This window comes from Clinocottus analis, unplaced genomic scaffold, assembly GCF_023055335.1.
Source record: "Clinocottus analis isolate CAN_PGR_092001 unplaced genomic scaffold, fCliAna1.0.p SCAF_3, whole genome shotgun sequence".
Taxonomy (NCBI): Eukaryota; Metazoa; Chordata; class Actinopteri; order Perciformes; family Cottidae; genus Clinocottus; species Clinocottus analis.
Genome location: NW_027176042.1, coordinates 9340147 through 9358572, shown reverse-complemented (window position 1 = coordinate 9358572; position 18426 = coordinate 9340147). Strand labels below are relative to the sequence as shown.

General features: G+C 43.5%; 1 protein-coding gene across 1 annotated transcript in view; it reads left to right on the top strand.

Annotated features, from left to right (window-relative positions):
* The first annotated feature begins 2111 nt into the window (after nt 1–2111).
* ncoa3 (nuclear receptor coactivator 3) overlaps nt 2112–18426 on the top strand; it is a 28869-nt gene continuing 12554 nt past the window's right edge. The window contains exon 1 of the mRNA XM_068593922.1: nt 2112–2214. The gene's annotated coding sequence lies outside the window, so the exon portion shown is untranslated. The remainder of the gene's footprint in view (nt 2215–18426) is intronic.

Below are 18426 nucleotides of genomic sequence, written 5' to 3'. Positions count from 1 at the left end.
GGGTCTTCCTTGAATTCAAGACTTTGAATACAAAACATGTTTAAACACCTTTGATAACAAATTATTTTCATCAGTATTAATATTGTACTATTTTCACTGTAAGTCAAGACATTCATCCGAGCTTCCATTGAAGAAGCAAAACAGTAAACCTGCAGAAAGTTATGTGTTCAGCAAAAAGAAGCACACGATCCGATGTGTCTTGGTTTGGGAGGCAATTATACACTTTCATGTTTCCATTCATACATTTTAAAAGCAACGTGTTTTTGTTGTTGTCTTTGTTTTTCTTCCCCAAACAAACAATTAATTCAATGATGCGGATCAGAATGTGATTATCTGGTAAAGTAAAAAAACACACACACACACACACACACACACACACACACACACAGACAACTCTGTGTTGCCAGTTTTTGGTGACTTGATTTAAAAAGGACAGAAAGTGAATCACAGTAGAGAAGCCAGAGGAATATTGCCGATTTGACTATAAATTATACTCATTTCATGTTTGTTTTTTTTAAAGAAAGAAAACAAAGTATTAAAATCCTACCAGCAGCTTATGCGACAATCTAGTGTAAACATGTTTAGACCTATGATCATGATATGTGAACTTAATTGTAAACCAGGATTTTATATCTCAAACCCAGTGTTGGCTGATAATAGGTGCGCAAGATGTGTTTGTGCCATATGTATCGGCACAGTGATGCAGGTTTGGGGGGATGGGGGTGGGCCTGGAGAAAAGAAAGACTGTTTGCAGGTAAACTAATCTGAATGCATTAATGATTATGGGGCTATCTCCTGTCCTTTCAAACTGTTATCTCCTGTCCTTTCAAAGTAGAGAGGCTGAGTATAGAGAGGGGGGTGGGGACGGGATAAAGTGTCTCACACTCATTGAGGGGGAAGGTCAGTTTGCTGTGTTTTGTGGGGGAAGGGGCACAAACACAGGGCCACTGGGCCCCTCTTTGGGTCTCCATGGAATGTAATTGAGGTTCCCTCGATCAGGAAGACATACAAACAGACCAAAAACACTCAACAATCAATGCACCAGGGATTGCATTTTTAAATAACTTGTTGTTGATTTCATTATGTCATGAGTCGACAATCACAAACAATATACCTGATCTGGTTTAACATCAATTTGATCAAAAAATGCATGTGGCTTGTTGTCCTTCTATACCAGTTGTGTAACACTTCTGGGCGTAGTCCTGCGCTACGTCGGACAGCAATAGCTTTGTCTGATTACATTATTTTGAATTGGTTGCACAACATAAAATGCTGTGACTTTGGTAATGAACCTCCTTAGCAGCAACGCGGAATACAAATCAACACACCCTTTTATTTAGTTTTTCTTCCACCTCAAAGTATGTTAGATGATTGCAAAGTTTAGGCAGGAAAGAACAAGTAAGGAGTTAATTTGAACTCTGTCTCTTCTCTTCTTTACATCCCTTAACCCTACAGGTCCTGCTGCTCTCCCTCCATCTTTGGCTCCCTCCCTCCTAAGTACAGACAGTTTTTTCCATTGTCTGTTGCTGTTCAAGAGCGATTACCAGACCCAGAATCAGTGGGAGTTACTTTGTACATGACATGTCAAGGTATAAAAAGAGCATAATCCAAAAGAGTGTTCTAATTAACATGTATAGAGATCATATATCATGATTGTAATTCATATTTGGTAAATTTATTTGTTCCTGCTTAATGCAGGCCATATTACACCAAATACCCTGTCAAAATGCCTCACCCCATGTCACACCTCACCCCATGTCACCCTTCCATACAATGTGTGTACATGTTTCTGTTTACAAAATTACAAATGCCCACTTGTGTTCTGTCTTCAAGTCTGTAGTTTTTGTAAAACATATAAATTGTGAGCAACATATTAATGTAACACTTCAGGGGTATGATACGTAATTTGCATAAAGCTGCTTTTCCACCAGCCTATAAATAAGTTTTAAATCTCTCCCCTAATAATATCAGCCGCTGCCGCTCATATCGCCGATGGGTATTGGTGCGCGTGTAGTTCGCGGCGAGCAGTCTGCTGCGCCTCGCGACAGGAAAGCGACGACATTACCCAGAAGACACCTCGCGCTGCTACAAGCTGGCTTCCTCCGCTCTGGGAGTGTTTCGCATTTAAACAAACACGGTCCTGCTGAAGATGGCGGAGAGTTTGTAGAGGCGGAAAAAAAGAAACTGATCCACTCAATGAAAGCATCGAAGCCGGTGAGTTTTTTTTTTGTTTTGCGTTTCGTCCTCGAGTCGGTTGTTCGTGAGTTTAAAACACCGGTGGCAGCGCGCGTTTGGACGTGCACATTTGTCACAGGGACAGTTGTGTGTCTCTGCTCCTGAGCAGGCTGTGGGGGTTTGTGAGCGACGGCGGCACAACGAGCCATCGTACCTCCGTCCGTTTATTATGGCATGTCCCTTGTGCCATTATTGGCTCCTAAAACACCCAAAAAAAGATGAGCATTCGCGTCAATTCTCGCTTGTTATTGTGCCTTTTGTGTCGGTTGCGCTGTTTTTTCTTTTCTTCTTCTTTTCTCCCAACCCCCCCTCCCTTTCCCCCCCTCTCTCAGTATCAGCTAGCTACAAAGTTTACGAGATACAAGATGCTCTCTGGTCCGCCGGGGTGCGATAGCCGCATGTTAGCGTTAATTGTTCCTCACTGCTTTAAAACAAAGCTCGTGGGTGTTTTAAACACGCAACGTGAACTTCGTGGAGCCGTCGCCGGGTCGTCGTTATCCAGCAAACAGCCGAGCGGCTCCGGGTGCTGCTTTCTCTTTTTGTGTGAGACTTGCTTCACAGTTTCGGTACAACGGGGCTGCGGGAATCTCCTGTTCACAGCTAACGTGACAGTCTGGTGTAACTACATTTTAATAATAATAATAAGGTGTTGTTGAGCCTCCACTGTGAACGTAGTAACGATGTGTCGTACCTGTATTTTGTATGCGACATAGTTTTCTTACCCTTTAAAAAAAATAGTATTTTACACGATGAGTGTAACACCATCTAAAACAAATAGCAACACTTTAATGTAGTCATGTCACGTGACGTGAGCGATGCACACAATTGTCTCCATTTTTCTTTTGCAAAATAAGACATTAAGACTCCATTTTTCTTTTGCAAAATAAAACAGATTTTATTATTGATTGATGTGTTTATGACGTCAACCAGCTGCAGGTCACGATTAACCCACCATGTCTGTCCACTGGCATCCGCTACTGACAACCAAACTTGAACCGACTCGATGCTCTGGAGGAACCACAGCATCTGTTATGTGTTTGCATGGCTGTAGTGAGATTACATAGCCATGATTGTAATTGGTGGTATAAGGGCCAATCACAGTGTGATAGATGCTGTCGTTTCCCCTCTGATAAAGTGTGCGAAGGAGGGTGGGGGAGAGGGAGAGAGATGGACAGACAGACTGGCAGAGGGAGATGGATGTGTTTCAGTGCAGGGGGAGGACGATCACTCACAGGGTTCAGGTAGAGTCCAGGTTGGCTTTCTCTGCACTCAGTTTTGTGAGGTAGCATAGGGGGACCATGCTTTGAGAGCAAGCTCATGTGGAGGCTGAACAATGAGCAGGTATGTTAGTCATTTCACTGAAACTGTCGAGGTGTACGGTCACGCTCTTTCCCCCTGGGGCCATCCCTGCCAATACTTGCAGGCGTTAGCGGCCCAATGCACATTTGCACGTTGGAGTATTCTGAAATAATGTGAGTGCATGTGTCGCATCACTGCGCGATCGTAGGGGGCCCGTTGAATGGCGTGTGAGCGGCACTATCTTAAACAATGTGGAGACGCAAAGCGGACAGAACGGGCGAGGATGATGCTGCCGGCAGTTCAATGCCGTCAGAAGAGCCGATTTGTCTTTATTTTGAGTCTGATGGAATGCCATTACTCAAGCCCACGGATGTGGTGTTTTTTGTTGTTGTGAGTAATAGAACAACCACTGTGGGAACCTGTCCAAGAAACTGCTTCTGCTCATATTCTTGGCAAAAGGAGCCCCCTGTCCCCCATTCTCTGTCCCTTTATCTGCCACTTTCTTTCTCCCTCACACAGGGTGTCAGGCTGCGTTAACAATGAATCAATCTTTGGGGGATTCTTTGACTGCAGATGGGGCGAAGAAGTGACCGGGACGCATGGCTTTCGCTCTTTGTCTGTCGGCCCCTGTGCTCTCAATAATTCATTAACTTATCACTTTTTCTCATGGGACCAGGAGATGTCTCTCTGGTGGCAGACCTTGTGGTTGTATCAGATTGCGTGATTGATAATTGTGTGAGCATACATTTAGTGCCAATGCTGATGTTTAGTTATTACTCATACAGGTTACGTTTAACGTTATCGTCTTGTCAACAATACAATACAAAACAAACTAAAAACTCATCTTTTTCGACTATACCTTGAATAAAGACAATGACAGCAGCACTTAGACAGCACTTCGATGGCTCTTACTGATAGCACTTAGTAGTTTGACTTCATTTGAGAAATTTTTCTGTCTTGATTCTTGTTGTTCTTACTTCGTACTTACGGTTGAATGCTCTTATTGTAAGTCGCTTTGGATAAAAGCGTCAGCTAAATGACATGTAATGTAATGTAATAAAAGTGTAAAGCGACGTAGATTTGAACTGGATTTCTGAAGTCTGCACGTTGAATTAGAAATAAAGTTTCTTAATGAAGTGTATATTTTTTTTTAGGATTAAAAAAACTTTCAGCCACCAGTCTAATTTTTGCTGCGTGAACTTGGGTAAATGTTGCTGCCATGTGGTTGTATTGAGTAAAAAAAAATACTGTCTGGTATCATCAAAAAAGGGGGGGGGAATAAGTGGAGAGCGTGCCACTCTTGGATAACTGTCTCCAATCTGTCTTTGTCAAACTGCATTTTTGCGTCTCTGGATTCTGAATACATGGCATTCTTTGAGCATTTCGTCAGTCTGTGTGCCTAAAGAGAGGCAGAGAGACCGAGATAATGGGTTTCGTTTCGAGTAACTGCCAATCGGTCATGTGATGGGCCTGGGTGTTAATTTTAAGATTAATGGCTGTGTGGGTGGACTGAGAAGACTCTTGATGACACACCGAGCTGGAATCAAAGCCTGTTGGTTTCCCTTCAATTGAAACGTGACATCGTAGTACTTTTTTGAAAAATGTATTTTTTATTGTTCGACAGCAGTGCAGGTAGTGTGAGGTTAGTCGAGTCGCTGCCTCTGACAGATAACTTCTGACTGGGATTTTCCCATTTCCAGGCGGCGTCAGAGTATTCGTCGTTTGTAGGGGGATTCTCTGATGCGTTACTGTGGACATTTACACTTTGCTCCAGGAGGCTGGTTTACAACCAAGGTTTAAGAAAGTTTCCCCGCGGTCAGCTCAGGCTGTGTAAAACATCTTGTCCAGCCCCCGTCGTCTCAAGGTCACTCACGCAGGGCCGGCGACCCCGTCTTTGTGTTCGTCAAAGTGAGCAATCCCTCACTGGTGTGGTAGTACTCACCCGGTAGGGCTCTGACTACCTCTTGTATGGAGCTAAATATAGAAAACGCTGCTCGACAAGACAGTCGTGTTTCCACTGCTAAAATATTTACAGCTACTTCGCCCAAACAAGTGAGAGCGAGAATATAAGATGAGCGCTCCTGAAGCCTGGTTGCTGTTCACTAGTCGGAGGAAGCCAGACAGAGTCCAAAGTCAAGCGGTGCGGTTTGCGCTTCGACTCCATTTGAAGTCCCATCTCAACGATCCCCTCGGTCCCCTCTTCTTCAACTCTAAGGTGATACCCAAGCGTTGGGGTAGCCAAGCCATATGGGAGCCACGCTCACTTCTGAAAGCCAAATGGGCAGCCTGAAGCAATTATTGCACCCAATTCCACTTTATAACCAGCAAGGATTTGGAACAGTTCACTCTTTGCAGTCCTCGTTGATTGGACGAAGGCAAGGGTTTATTAGGGAAGGGGGTGCCAAGAGCTTTGTCCCCCACCCCCCTCCTTGCCCTTCCTCTTTAACTTCAACTCCCCCTTTAACTTTCGCTCCCCCAGCTGAAGAATGCTCATAAAAGGGGTTCACCTGAACAAGCCAGTGGGAGGGTAGCTCCCTGGCCTAGTTTTGTTACCATTGTAAATTGTTAGCAAGACCTTGTTTGTGTTTTATTTATTTTTTAGGGCCCCCTTTTTTATAAAAAAAAAAAATGCTTTGGGGGAGAGACAGGGGTGAAAAAAAGTTTGGTTTGTGAGATAACTGCTACCAGATGCTCTCTCTGTCTGTTATTCAGCGTAAAGAGAAAAAAAGGCTGGCGAAGAGAAAGGAGACACTGTCGTTTCTGGATGAACTTCTCAACCTCTTGCAATTGTTCTGCCTATACTCTTCTCATACGCAAAAAGTATTTGGGTTAGCGCGGGCAGAATAGTTACTTTGCAACCAAAAAGACAAGAAGCTTTGGCCTCGACCTCCGTAAAGTGATCGGGTACTCTCAGACGTTTTTACAAAAATCTTTGTAATATCGAGGGCCTCAACACTCTGTGCCCTGTAATTGAGCGCTGTAAGATGGTTGCTTGTCCTCACCCCCTTTTTTGTTTACATTGTCATCTTCGTCCTCTTCCTCTGTGCATCTCCGAGATGAAACGATTCGATGTTGGATTCATGTGGCAGTGAGGTGTGGTTTCTTGGTCTGGATTGGGAGGCAGCTGTGGCTGGCATGGCCCTGCAGTGTGCAAGATGTAAGGGGAGACGTGCGTGAGCAACAGGGACTGCAGTCGGGGCGCAGCGTGGAGCTCACCTGCAATTTTAAAAGCGCCTTTCATTCAACAAAATTACCTCAAATGGCAGTAAGCGTGCAGACGTCTTGCTCGCAGCCCCGAGGTCGACAGCATTTCAGGGTTTTTCCACATGTGATTTCTCCTTTTTTATTGTGGCCTGAAGTTCAATGAAAAGTCAAGTTGTGAATAACGGACCTCCACACCATCGTTAAAGGCCTCAGACTTACGACAGCGTTTCAACACTGGCCAGCCATGTGTCAGGTAATTTATTACCCTCCCGCTTCGTTCTACAACATGTATTTCTTAATTGGACCAGTTTTTCTTTTTCTGTTTTTGGTTCGCTCTGGGATAAAGTGGAAAATGTTCGTCTTCCCTTCACTGCCTGCTGACGTCACCTCTGGTGTATGCGGCTTGTTGTGAAGGCAACCCTCCAGTCAAAAGGTGGTTTGCCTCCTGGCATTGCCACTTCGCACTAGGCTTTGCACCGATGAAATATTTGTGTACCAAAACACCACTCACAAAGTGTTCTGTATGGAGGTAGGCTCTACTTTTGGCAAACGGTCCCCATGTTTCCACGGGGCTTGTTTCTTGTGGCGCTTGTGTATGCTCATCTAATCGCTGCACAGGAACGAGTGAATCTACACGACTGCGGTGTAACTAACTAGGAGACGTATAGGCCGCTGCGCTGTTAGCACCACCGACCGATCCACCCAGTTGCACGGGGTGCACTTGAAATGGGACTTTGTGAGTTTAGACAGTTATAGGGTGCAAATACAGTGAAGTGAAAGTCAGCCTGCTTGTTTTTTAAGATTCAGTTAATTTCCTTTGACAGACAAGCAAAAATAGCAAGGAAAACAGTGAGCATAATTAAACATTTTTTCATTTCTTTTCAAATAAAAACAGACCGACCAGTATATTTCTCATTCTGACTTCAATGGGTACAAAGTTCAAAGCAATTGTTTTAAGTTGAACCTATCCTAAAAACATGAACTTAAATAAAATCCACTGCATGTCTCAAATAGCGGTCAGATTTACGATGCGGTGTTGTTGGTACAGGTTGGGCCGCGCTGCCTACACACTGTATTGCTTCACCGGTAGGAGAGATAAAGCCTCCCTGCCGGTTCACAATCAACGGTAAGAAGTGGTGAACTTCACACATGAGTTTGTTAATGTGCCATATTCCCCATGTCCTGCAGATAGAATTGTTTAAATTATTGTTTGTTATCTAATGGATTCAATGTAATGAAATGTGTGTATACAGCTACTTTGGGGGGAATGTGTTCACGCTTTCACAGCAATGCTACGAGCAACATGTGCCGACACGTTACCATTAAGCTTTTAGACCAGTTCTGAGTTCTTCTTCTCACTGAGAGGCTGCACAATTTGTCCTGTGATAACTGTAAACAAGATTCTTGATTTTATTTTTTGCCTTTCCAATTAAACCTGATCTCGTCCAGCATTGGTGCTTTCTGTTTAGTCCATGTTCAGGTTCAATTTCACAATTTATATCCAGAATAGGCTGAGTGATAGTTATCGTCAGTCATTTCATCATTCATCCTTTTTATGTACACACCAGTAGCGTAACAAAAGACAGTGTTACATGGAAATGAAGGGTTATCAAAGACTCTCTGGGCTTTAAGCTAAAAGTTTTACACTGAAGAAGAGTAGGAAGGCGTTTCCTCGTAGGAATGGGTAGTGAAACGTTGTTGCTGCTTTACTACAAATGATCTCAACTTAAATAAGGCTTTATAAAGAGTTTGCAAGGATTCCAGCAGCTGCAGCTATTTAGCGTTGTGACTGTGTGAGGTGCCAACATCAGTTTGACAAAACTTTTCACTAAAAACTAATAAAATGGTCGGCCTCCGAACAAGTAGGGGATCAGTTTTGAGTGTAATTCAAGGCCCCGTACATGCGGCTCCATTAAGACGGCCGTGTTTTCTTTTGGTGTGACAGTTTGAAAGCCTCTGTGCAGCATTTTATTTGGAACAGTGTGGGTGTCTGTTTGTGTGCATGAACATTGACCTGAACGTTTTTGATTGTTTTTTGTTTTTTTTGTGTGCGGCTGAAAACCAAGAAAGAGGTTTGAAGCAAAGAGCAGCGTGAGTCGTCGTCTGCCCGCTCCCCTACCGTATGAGGGACTTTATTAGCAGTGCTGGCTTAATCACTCAGCAGATGGGAACAGAGTGCAGTGTCACAGGACGAAAACAAACCCACAGTTAGATTATAGCTCAGCGCGCGTCCAATCGAACCGAGCAACTCTGACTTGATTCCTAAACGGATCGCTGCGTGTTTTTGTGCCAGCCCAGCAGTGCTCCTCGTTTCTTTTTTCTTACTATTAAAGTCTCCTGAAATGGTCTGCACTTGTGCGTCAGACTGTAAAATGATCCTCATGATTCTCCGATTTGAAGTTAAATTCTGTATTTACTCATTTTCGTTGCACTGAGAGTATCCGTTTGTCCAAACGGGAGATAAAAGAAAGCAAGCGTTGATAGTTTTCTAGCAAAGCATTAGCTGTGAGCACTCCAGGATTAACCCCCCTCACACAGACACACACACACACACACACACACACACACACACACACACACACGCACAGTTCCGCTCCTGCTCTGGAATCTTTTTCACCTCGGCTCCGTCAACACGTGAAACTGGCCGGTTGAAAGAAAGGAAAAGGAGTAGTAGAGGGGAAACTGGGAAGGGGGGTTGCAGTTGTGAAACTGGCGTCAGACCATCTTTTGAGTGGAATTCTTTGCACGGGTCAGAGTTCAGGCGCTGCAGCGTGGCGCTGTGATTGGCTGAGGAGAGGTGAAATGAAAACCACAGTAAACTTTTGACCCCGGCGCAGGAGCTGCGCAGGAACGCCCAGCCCCTGCTCTGGCGTGGTGGAACAGAGCCCGCTCTCTTCCTGTGTTTACTCCACCAATCCAACAGGGACGGCGGGGAGGAGGGGGACGGGGGAGGGAGCACAGAGAGGGAGGAGAGAAAGGCACGCAGGAGGGAAGCGAAAAAATCGTCAGAGCCTTGCTGTGGTCTGAAAATGAATTTCTGCCTCTTTAGAAAAAAAAATCCCGGAGAACAACAATTTAAAAACATATTGCCAGAAGTAATTAATGGTGGACAAATCTTTACTGCGTGTGCGTGTTATCAGACCGAGCAGTATGGTGGCTGATTGGGCCCAGGCGCTCTGGCTCTCCAGATAAAAGGCTGGGTAGCCATTGATTAATGAACAAATTACCATAATATTAGCCTCATATGATCGCAGCCGTCTGCGTCGGGTTGGTCGCTCGGGTCTCTGGATGCTGCCGCTGTCCTCGCTCTTATCGCCGCACTTTTTACACCCCGATATGTCGAGCTTAAAGAAAACCAAGAGGTTGATTTGGCAGGTTGGTGCTGTGGCCGTGTGGTCCTTTCTGGTCTTTTGTCCGCATTAATGATGGATAGTTGTAGGAGATACGCACACACACATGAACACACACACACACACACACACACACACAGTGGAATCTGCCATCTCTTTGTTACCACCTTCATTTATTTTCCCTGGTTTTTCTACATGATGCAGTTTGTTTGAGAAGAAATGTAGAGCTTCACACCGTGTGTGTGTGTGTGTGTGTGTGTGTGTGTGTGTGTGTGTGTGTGTGTGTGTGTGTGTGTGTGTGTGTGTATGCGTTACGCACGGGTGGGGGATATTTAGCTATTTATTCTCAGGGAAAAAGCGATCCTGTCGAGGCAGCTTCACACTGCTTTGAACTATTTTCTCTCCCTCACAACGTTCATCTATGGGCATCGTGTTCACTTCAAGTTTGAGGGAAAAAGCCGCACATGCATCGAATGTCTTCACAGGCCTTGTGAACTTCTTGTATCAGAAAATGTCCCTCAACAGGATTTTTATTTCCAGTCGGAAGAAACAAGTTGCAGAGAGGCAACGCAGTGTTTAATTAATTGATAGGCTTGTGTGTGACTTGGGTCGAGTTGTGGAAACTTTTTTTTAAGCGTATAGAACATCGCAGACCACGTTCGTGTTTGTCGAACATTTTAGGCCCAGTGAAATTGAGCCTTAAAGGCTCCCTGAAACACTGAGGCTTCTTTCTGACGCTCGTCCGAAATGTTTCTCAAACTCCTGTTGAGCGAGCGTTCCAGTCTGCTCTCCGCGTCCACTTCGCTCACTTCACTCACGTTGCATCAGCGCTTCATTCCCGTTTGAACCGCCACTTGTGGGACTTTGACTCTCAATCAGTTCAACTTGTTGATGCATTTCATTTCTTAAACTTATCCAAGTGAGTGAGTATGGTCAGAAATGAAATGGATTTGTTTTTTATTTTTTCAACACCGACATGATTTGAATGTCTCATCACATTTAAAGTTAGTATTTGTAGGAATAAAGAGACTAAAACATTGTATTCTACCCCCAGACACACTGCTGACAAACACGTATTTATCTCAACAATTTACAGCTTTACTTATAGGACACACATGCTTGACATGTGTCCTCCTCGTCCCCGTCCTGAAGTCACATTTTGTGTGGCGACACTCCACATCTTTCCATTAAACCTTCTGGCTCCAGTTTAGTCCCACTGGCCCATGTTTGATTACAATCACATGTAATGTCGGCTGAAAAACAAATTTAAAAAAACAAAAGAGTGCATTTGAATCGATGAAAAGTATTAATTTATCTTCCCTCACAAATTAAGGGGGAATCCCCAAAACATTAAGATGATAAATGGCTGCAAAACAAAGTGTGTGGATCTAAATCCTACAAAGCAAGAGCAGTGATGTCGCCCTTGCTTCCCTTGTTATTCCCGAGATCTAGCGGAGTAAAATGGAAAAAATTATATTGGTTCCAGCATCGAGTTTCCAGCATTGAAAGTTCACAAGTGTCGAGACGCGTTCCTAAAATATCTCCTTATTCAAAATGGAAAGTAAGTATTTAAAATCTGATTCATTGCAACCGAAACTAATTAAGAATCTTCAAAAAGTGCCAAGACGGCACCAATTTTTTATAGCTTTTTTTCAAATCTCCCTGACATTACTTCCTCGCAGAAGCCTGATCTTTTTTCTTTTAAAACCATTTAAATTATATTATTTTTCAAGGTGGGATACACTCATTCACTCAATGGAAGTTCATTGTGGGAGCACCTCTTTTTATTAATGGCGATTAGACTTCAACCAAAATAGATTCCTTCAACTGGAGCGCAGTACTTTTGGTTTGCGCTAGCAGTCATGTATATCTCACCATTAATGCATTAAGATGAGGGCTGGGCAAAGTTGAAAAAAATTAACTGATTAATCACATGATCTTTCTGCGATTAATGGCATCATGCGCCAAATTCAAGTAGTAAGTAAAAACTAGTATATTGCACGCTTTTATTTTAAAGTAATGTTATCAGAACAATATAACAGGACTCTGGAGCAACAGGAAGTTAAAACATACAAACATATATAGTTTATAAATGTGTTTTCTTTTTTTTCTGAGCAGGTACTGGTCAGTAGTAAGGGTCCCTGTGAGGGACAAACCACTCCTTCTTTGGTCCATGTTCAGTCCATTGCTTGCCTTAAAGATGATGTTAAAGACGAGCACCTGATTTACTTTATACAAAAGCAATAAGTGCTTTTCATGTTTTCCAGTTCAATTTTTCTTTCTCAGTGAGAAAAGTCCAGTCTGTGTTGTCTTGAACAAGAGCACTGGACATCTTGTGACGTGAGGAAAGTTCTCCTCTTTGAGAGAAGAGTACAGATCCAGAAGTGATGCTGACTTAAAGCGCTCCTTCGTCCTGCAACCTGGAAACGGAGCTCAACGGTCGCTCACATGGTCAGATTCCTCCATTTCAGGTTACGTCCCAAAACTTTTTTTTAGTTTTGCAAAAAAACTAAGCGTGAAGAAGCTGATGAAATTCTTTACTGTATAAATACGCAGAGATATACTACAACAGGGCTTTTTTTTCTAGAAGGGAGGGGTTTCTAAATATGCAGTTTAATGTATAAAAACTATATCATACAATTATTTTAATTTTTATAATTTCAGTCTAAAGGCTTTTTTATTGGACAGGATTCATTCTTGGACAAAATCATTGAGCCTTCAGTGTGTGATCTCCAGTCGCACTTAACCCGGTAGCTGGTTGTACGCTCAGCAGGAGGAGACACTCTTTCAAGCAAAGCAGGAAGTAATTCGGCCCTCTTGTTTCTTTTTTACGCCGTGTGCGTGTGTGGTACAGGGAAGTAATCGTGCTAAATTCTTCTTCAAGCTCATGTCAGCGTTAAAAAAAAGACAATCTCAGAGTATAGTTTGCTGTCTTTCCACATCCTCAAACCCTGTTTAACCACACACACACGCACACACACACAGTTCTAATATAGTCAATTTGGGCTCGTGCGTTTCCGTGTGTTTTTCGGGGGTCTGTAAGTGTGTGTATCTTTGTATCGGGTGGGCCTCTGCTTATTGTTGGGCCTGCCACTCATTGTCTCAGGGAGCTCAGATTGCAGGCTTTATTTCAGGCTGAGCAGGAATTTCCTCCTCACTATTCTGGTCCTGAACGACCGACGCTGCTGCCATTCTGGCCTTTAGCCTGCGCATCGCAGTAATGCACTTTTATAACACTGGCTGAAGTGCTTTTCTACAACAGAGAGCAAAAACAACAATGCAGTGTCATTCAGTCCCAACTCTAAGTAATCTCATGAGCAGCATGTCTGTAAGAAAAGAGGCCTTTTTGTTGGGGGGGAGGGGGGGAGGGGGGTCTCCAAGGGTGTTCAGCTCGCTTGCTGATTAAGAGAGAAGAAAAAAAAGAAAAACTTGCTCACGTAGTTACTCCCCTCTTATGATGATGAGGACTGCTATCATGTGAAAAGTCTGGTCTAACATTAGTTGCCTCACATGTTGAAAAGATGATTCAGATGAGATGAGTGTGTAAGATCACACTCAGTGAGAGTATACGCTGGTGGGTGAAGTGGCTTCGTGGGTCTGGCCCTGCGCATCGTTCAACTGCAGAGTTTCGTCTTTTTTTCGCGTCGTGTGGTGGAGTCGTATCCGCGGGTCGGGTGTGACACCTTTTTCCACCAGTGCGACCGTGATGTGGACTATATGGCCCATGGCCGAAAAGCACGGCCCGCCACTGAGATGGATGGATGGATGCAACTAACGAATATTTTAATAATCGATGATCGGTTGACTATTTCGTCGAATAGTTGGATAAAAAAAAAGTTTTTCTCAAAAAGCACTAAATTGTAACCATGTGTTACAAGAACAGAACTGACTGTGCAAACACTCTTAAAACAAAGAATTCATGAAAAATAAAGAAACACAAATCAAAAAAAATTAACAGGAACGTCAGAACTTGTCCTCCACGCACACGCACACACTCACAGACACTCACAGACGCAGGCACACACCGGATACTGCACTTTACCTCAACAAAAGTTATTAATTAGATATCGAACCACAAATCCAAGCAGCACTGTATCCGGACTGTTGTGTGTGATTTTTACACACTGCTTCTCTTAAAGCCCAGCGGTATTTTAAAACGAAAAAACATTTCATAAGACGTTGTCTAACCCAACAGCGCAGCTCAAACACCGGGAATGAATGACTAGCTAACAAGCTAACAACAACGGTTAGCCTAGCTGCTACGTTATTGTAGCATGCAATGTGACCATGGAGTGACATACGAGAGGATACAACGATCAAGATTTTATCGACTCGTTGTTGCAGTGTGTGTCTGTGTGTGTGTGTGTGTGTGTCTGTGTGTGTGTCTGGCTGGCCGTGAAAATGGCCATGAGGAACAGACAGGAGCTGCTCAATTAGAAAATAAGATAATGGGGACAAAGAATTATAATACATGTTGTGTATTTATGAAAAACAATTACATTCTAAAATAGATATAACTTTTAATTATTAAAACAATATTTTATTATAATTTTCTTTTTCAATTAGAAATTAGCTATAACTTGATTCTTTGTGAAAAGCTTACAAAGTGAGACGCTTGCATCGCCAATGAACCCCAAAACCCACCAACAGGAGGGAAAAGCAACAGCCAACACTACTGAGTTTATATAATAGCCCAAAGATGTAAAAAAAATAATAATAAAAAAGTCGTCGTCGTCAGATTCTTGATGTTTCCGACAGTCCTTGCTTGAACACATCATGTGTGACCAACGCTTCCGCCAGAAAAAGCAACCAAAACTAAGCTAAAAATTGTGATGATTTATCAAAAACATTTGATCCTACATGTCGCATTTCAATCGAGCCTTAAATAAACTATATATTCTTACCCGATGCTTTCAAACACGTAACATTCTGGGTTCTTTGTTGTGCAAGAAATTACGTAAATAAACGACATGAAGCAAATCTTTTAAATTATCAATTTAATTGAGCTTCTGCAGTATTCTTGCCCACTGCTGTAAATCCTTCAGAGCAGAAAGCCCCCCCCCCCCCCATCTGAAATGTACTAGTCTTGCCGGTGAAACTCTCCATACTTTTAAAAATCTGACTTGATTAGCAATAACAACTCATGACCTCAGGTCTTATCTGTGCAGTCAACATTAGCCACATGCGCCCACTGTTTTGCATTTTAACAGTTTGCACCATTTCACTGTAGCTTTGACATTTTAGGTCCTTTGCAGTCAGACTTTTGTTTTTATAGATACTCTTAGATATAGAGCAGTAAATGATATACACAAGTAGTAAACTAGTTTAGTTGATGATCTGTTTCAATGTGCGACCAGTAGATCTACATTTTTATAATGGATACCCAGCCCTATTTATGTCGGCGCCTGTGTCTCTTCTCTCCTCCCCTCCCCCTCCCTGTTCTCCCTGCCTCCTCCCCCTCTTTATTCTACCCAGTCTGCCCTGACGAGGACTCCTCCTCCTGCTGCTGATGCGGCCATATTCATACTGGTGCTTATATCTTCTGGTCTGAATTACATTTCATGACCAGAAGTCATTCATTCACGCGCAGTGTGTGTGTGTGTGTGTGTGTAGTGTGTCCTCTGACGGACAACTGAGGGATTAACAAAGTTGAACAGCCACAGTGGACACCGACGAGAGTCGAGGCTACAACAGAACAAACAATAATTATCAGATTATTATTCATCCGTCGCTCTCTTGCTCTTTTTTTTTTTTTTCCAGTGAATTGTTGTTGTTCGGAAGAGTCGACTCAGAATTATTAAACTGTGTTTGGACAGCTGACAGAAAGGGAACGCTTTTCTCTCTTTCTCTGTGCTAAATTATTCAGCTGCAGCATTAGCTCAGTTGCAGCCCTGCGTTTAGGACTGATGTGATCAGTGGTCTGTGGTGGAGGATCACAAACACACACACATACATTCTCTCTCTCTCTACACTCACACACACGCACACACACATACTCTCTCTCCATTCACACACATGCACACACACACACACACACACTCACTCTCTCTCTCTCTCTCTCTCTCTCTCTCTCTCTCTCTCTGTGGGTACTGGGTAGTAGGTTGCAGCCTTGTAAATACTAGCTGAGTTTGGCCGTGGCGACTGAGTTGAGACTATTACGACTAAACCTGATTGGAGGCCTCATAATATTTGGATTTTCTTTTCAGAGGTTGAAACAAAAATCTATTTATTTTTTAATGTTTTTTTCTTCAGTGAATCTTTGTTTTTAGAGCCGTGTGGTTATTATTAGATTTCATGAAGGAAAGGACATCTACTTATCTGAGGCAGTAGGATGATGGTGCTAAAGGTCACTGATTTTTGGGAGCAGTCTGTCCCAAAACACTGTCCTCCCAGTTTTGTGACATTTTATTTATTTGAACTTGCTGCACAGTACCAGATTTAACCTAATGTAAGATCATTTGCATCTGTCGTCCCATGATGCTTAAAACACAATAGCAGAGCAGATCCCTTCACATGACAGTGCTGCAGGGAAAATCCTCACAAAAAGTTGTTTCTTAGTACGATATAGTAACTTCGATTTTGAAACGCAAAGACTTTAAATGGACTTCGGCTGAAGAGGGATTCCTGTCTGGTGACCCGATGAAAGCTTATCCAACTGCTGTGATGAGAAAACACAAAACCCCAGAGGGCCTTCTTCACTGTGGCTATGAATAGTATTGCAGTGAAGTATTGAAGGTTATGTTATGAAAGCTATGAAGGCTTTGACAGACTGGTTACTAGCACATGTGTAGTGTATTCTTCTCTAAGTTAGTTAGGTGCACAACAAGGTAGCATTATGGGTTGCCATAAATAATGATGCAACAACAGTGAGGAAAGTCATGTCACCGAGCAGAGTTTAAATTTAGTTTTCTGACCTTTTTGTGAGGATGAGTTGGTACGCAAAGCTCTGCACGGCCTCTGATGGCCAGCAGCGGTCAGGTGTGAGTCGGGAACGGGACAAACCGGGTCCTGCCTGATAAGCAGGACATGTTAATAGGGTGGACTAGTGGCCACATTTCCAGGAAATGGAAGTAGTGACGCAAAGGAACAGGCTGAGGGGAGGACACAAACAGGATGTTATCTGCTGCGGCTTCCTGTGCAATTTTAGAAATGTGTTGTTTTCCCATGAATTTCTGTGAAAGCAAAAACGCATAAAAGGGATCATGCTGCTTTCACAGGGAGTGGGGCTGTTATAGAGTCATGTTGAGACGTTCAGAAGATGCCCCCGTTGATTGGCTGTTTAGATTTTTACCTGTTTTCTGGAGATGTTAAGGTATTGAAGCGGCCCTAGAGTCTGAATGGAGCTTGACTGGGGCTTGTACTGTGTAGCATGTGGGAGATGTAGAAACACACACACACACACACACCAGGTGGACCCTTTTATTTTTAACTATGAGCTGTTGTACTCACCCGTTGGCAGCTGCTGTTTGTGTGCCCGATGGTTTTGTGCAACGCACATCGTCTTGTCCCTGTGCAAGTTTCACATCAAAAACTGTTAATGTGAAGCTGATTCAGGGCAGCGGCATGCTGCTAGGTCTGTTGAGACTCTGCTGTGTTTTTTGGTGGTCTGCTGCTCAATCTCGCACTCTGCTGTAGAAGTGCTGCTACGTGTGTCAGTTCTCAGATTTCCGTCGCGCCAAACTTTTAAAAAAGTGCAAAATGTCAACATGGGTGAACTAATGAGACCTACTGTTGTAACATTTTTAAAGAAAGTGCAGTAGGCTGTGTTGTGCATTTTAAATCCCATGAGAGCGTGCATGCAGCAAAAAGATTTGAGAAGTTTTCAACATTGTTCTCCCACGGCCGAAGTAGAAACCGCGCCGCTATGCATTGGCCATTTGCAAAAAGGCCCCCCTCAGCAGCGCCCAGCGCTGCCATTTGTCCATTTCAGGATGTGAGGCTGATGTCATCTTTCTCCACTGCTGCAGAGGTGAGCCTTAGGACAGAAACCACGAAGGAAGGAAGGAAGAAAGGAAGGAAGGAAGGAAGGAAGGGAGAAGGGAAAAGCAGTAAGAGTCACAGCCGGAGCAGGACGGCCAGATTTAGAGATGGGCGCTGAAAGGCAGGCAGACAAGAAGCATGCGATGCAGATTTATGGCGCAGAGTGTGCGTGTGCTCCTCCTGTTGGAGTAGTGGCGGTGGGTGACGGGGCTGCGTGTCCCTGCCTGCAGTCGTGGAGCAGAAGTTGCATAACGGCTCCCATCCGTTCTATAGTTTTCCACTGTAAAAATGAGCTCACTCTTGTGTTGTGTTTTTTTAGGAGCGTTTGTGTATGCACGCACAAGCATGCAGAGAGAGA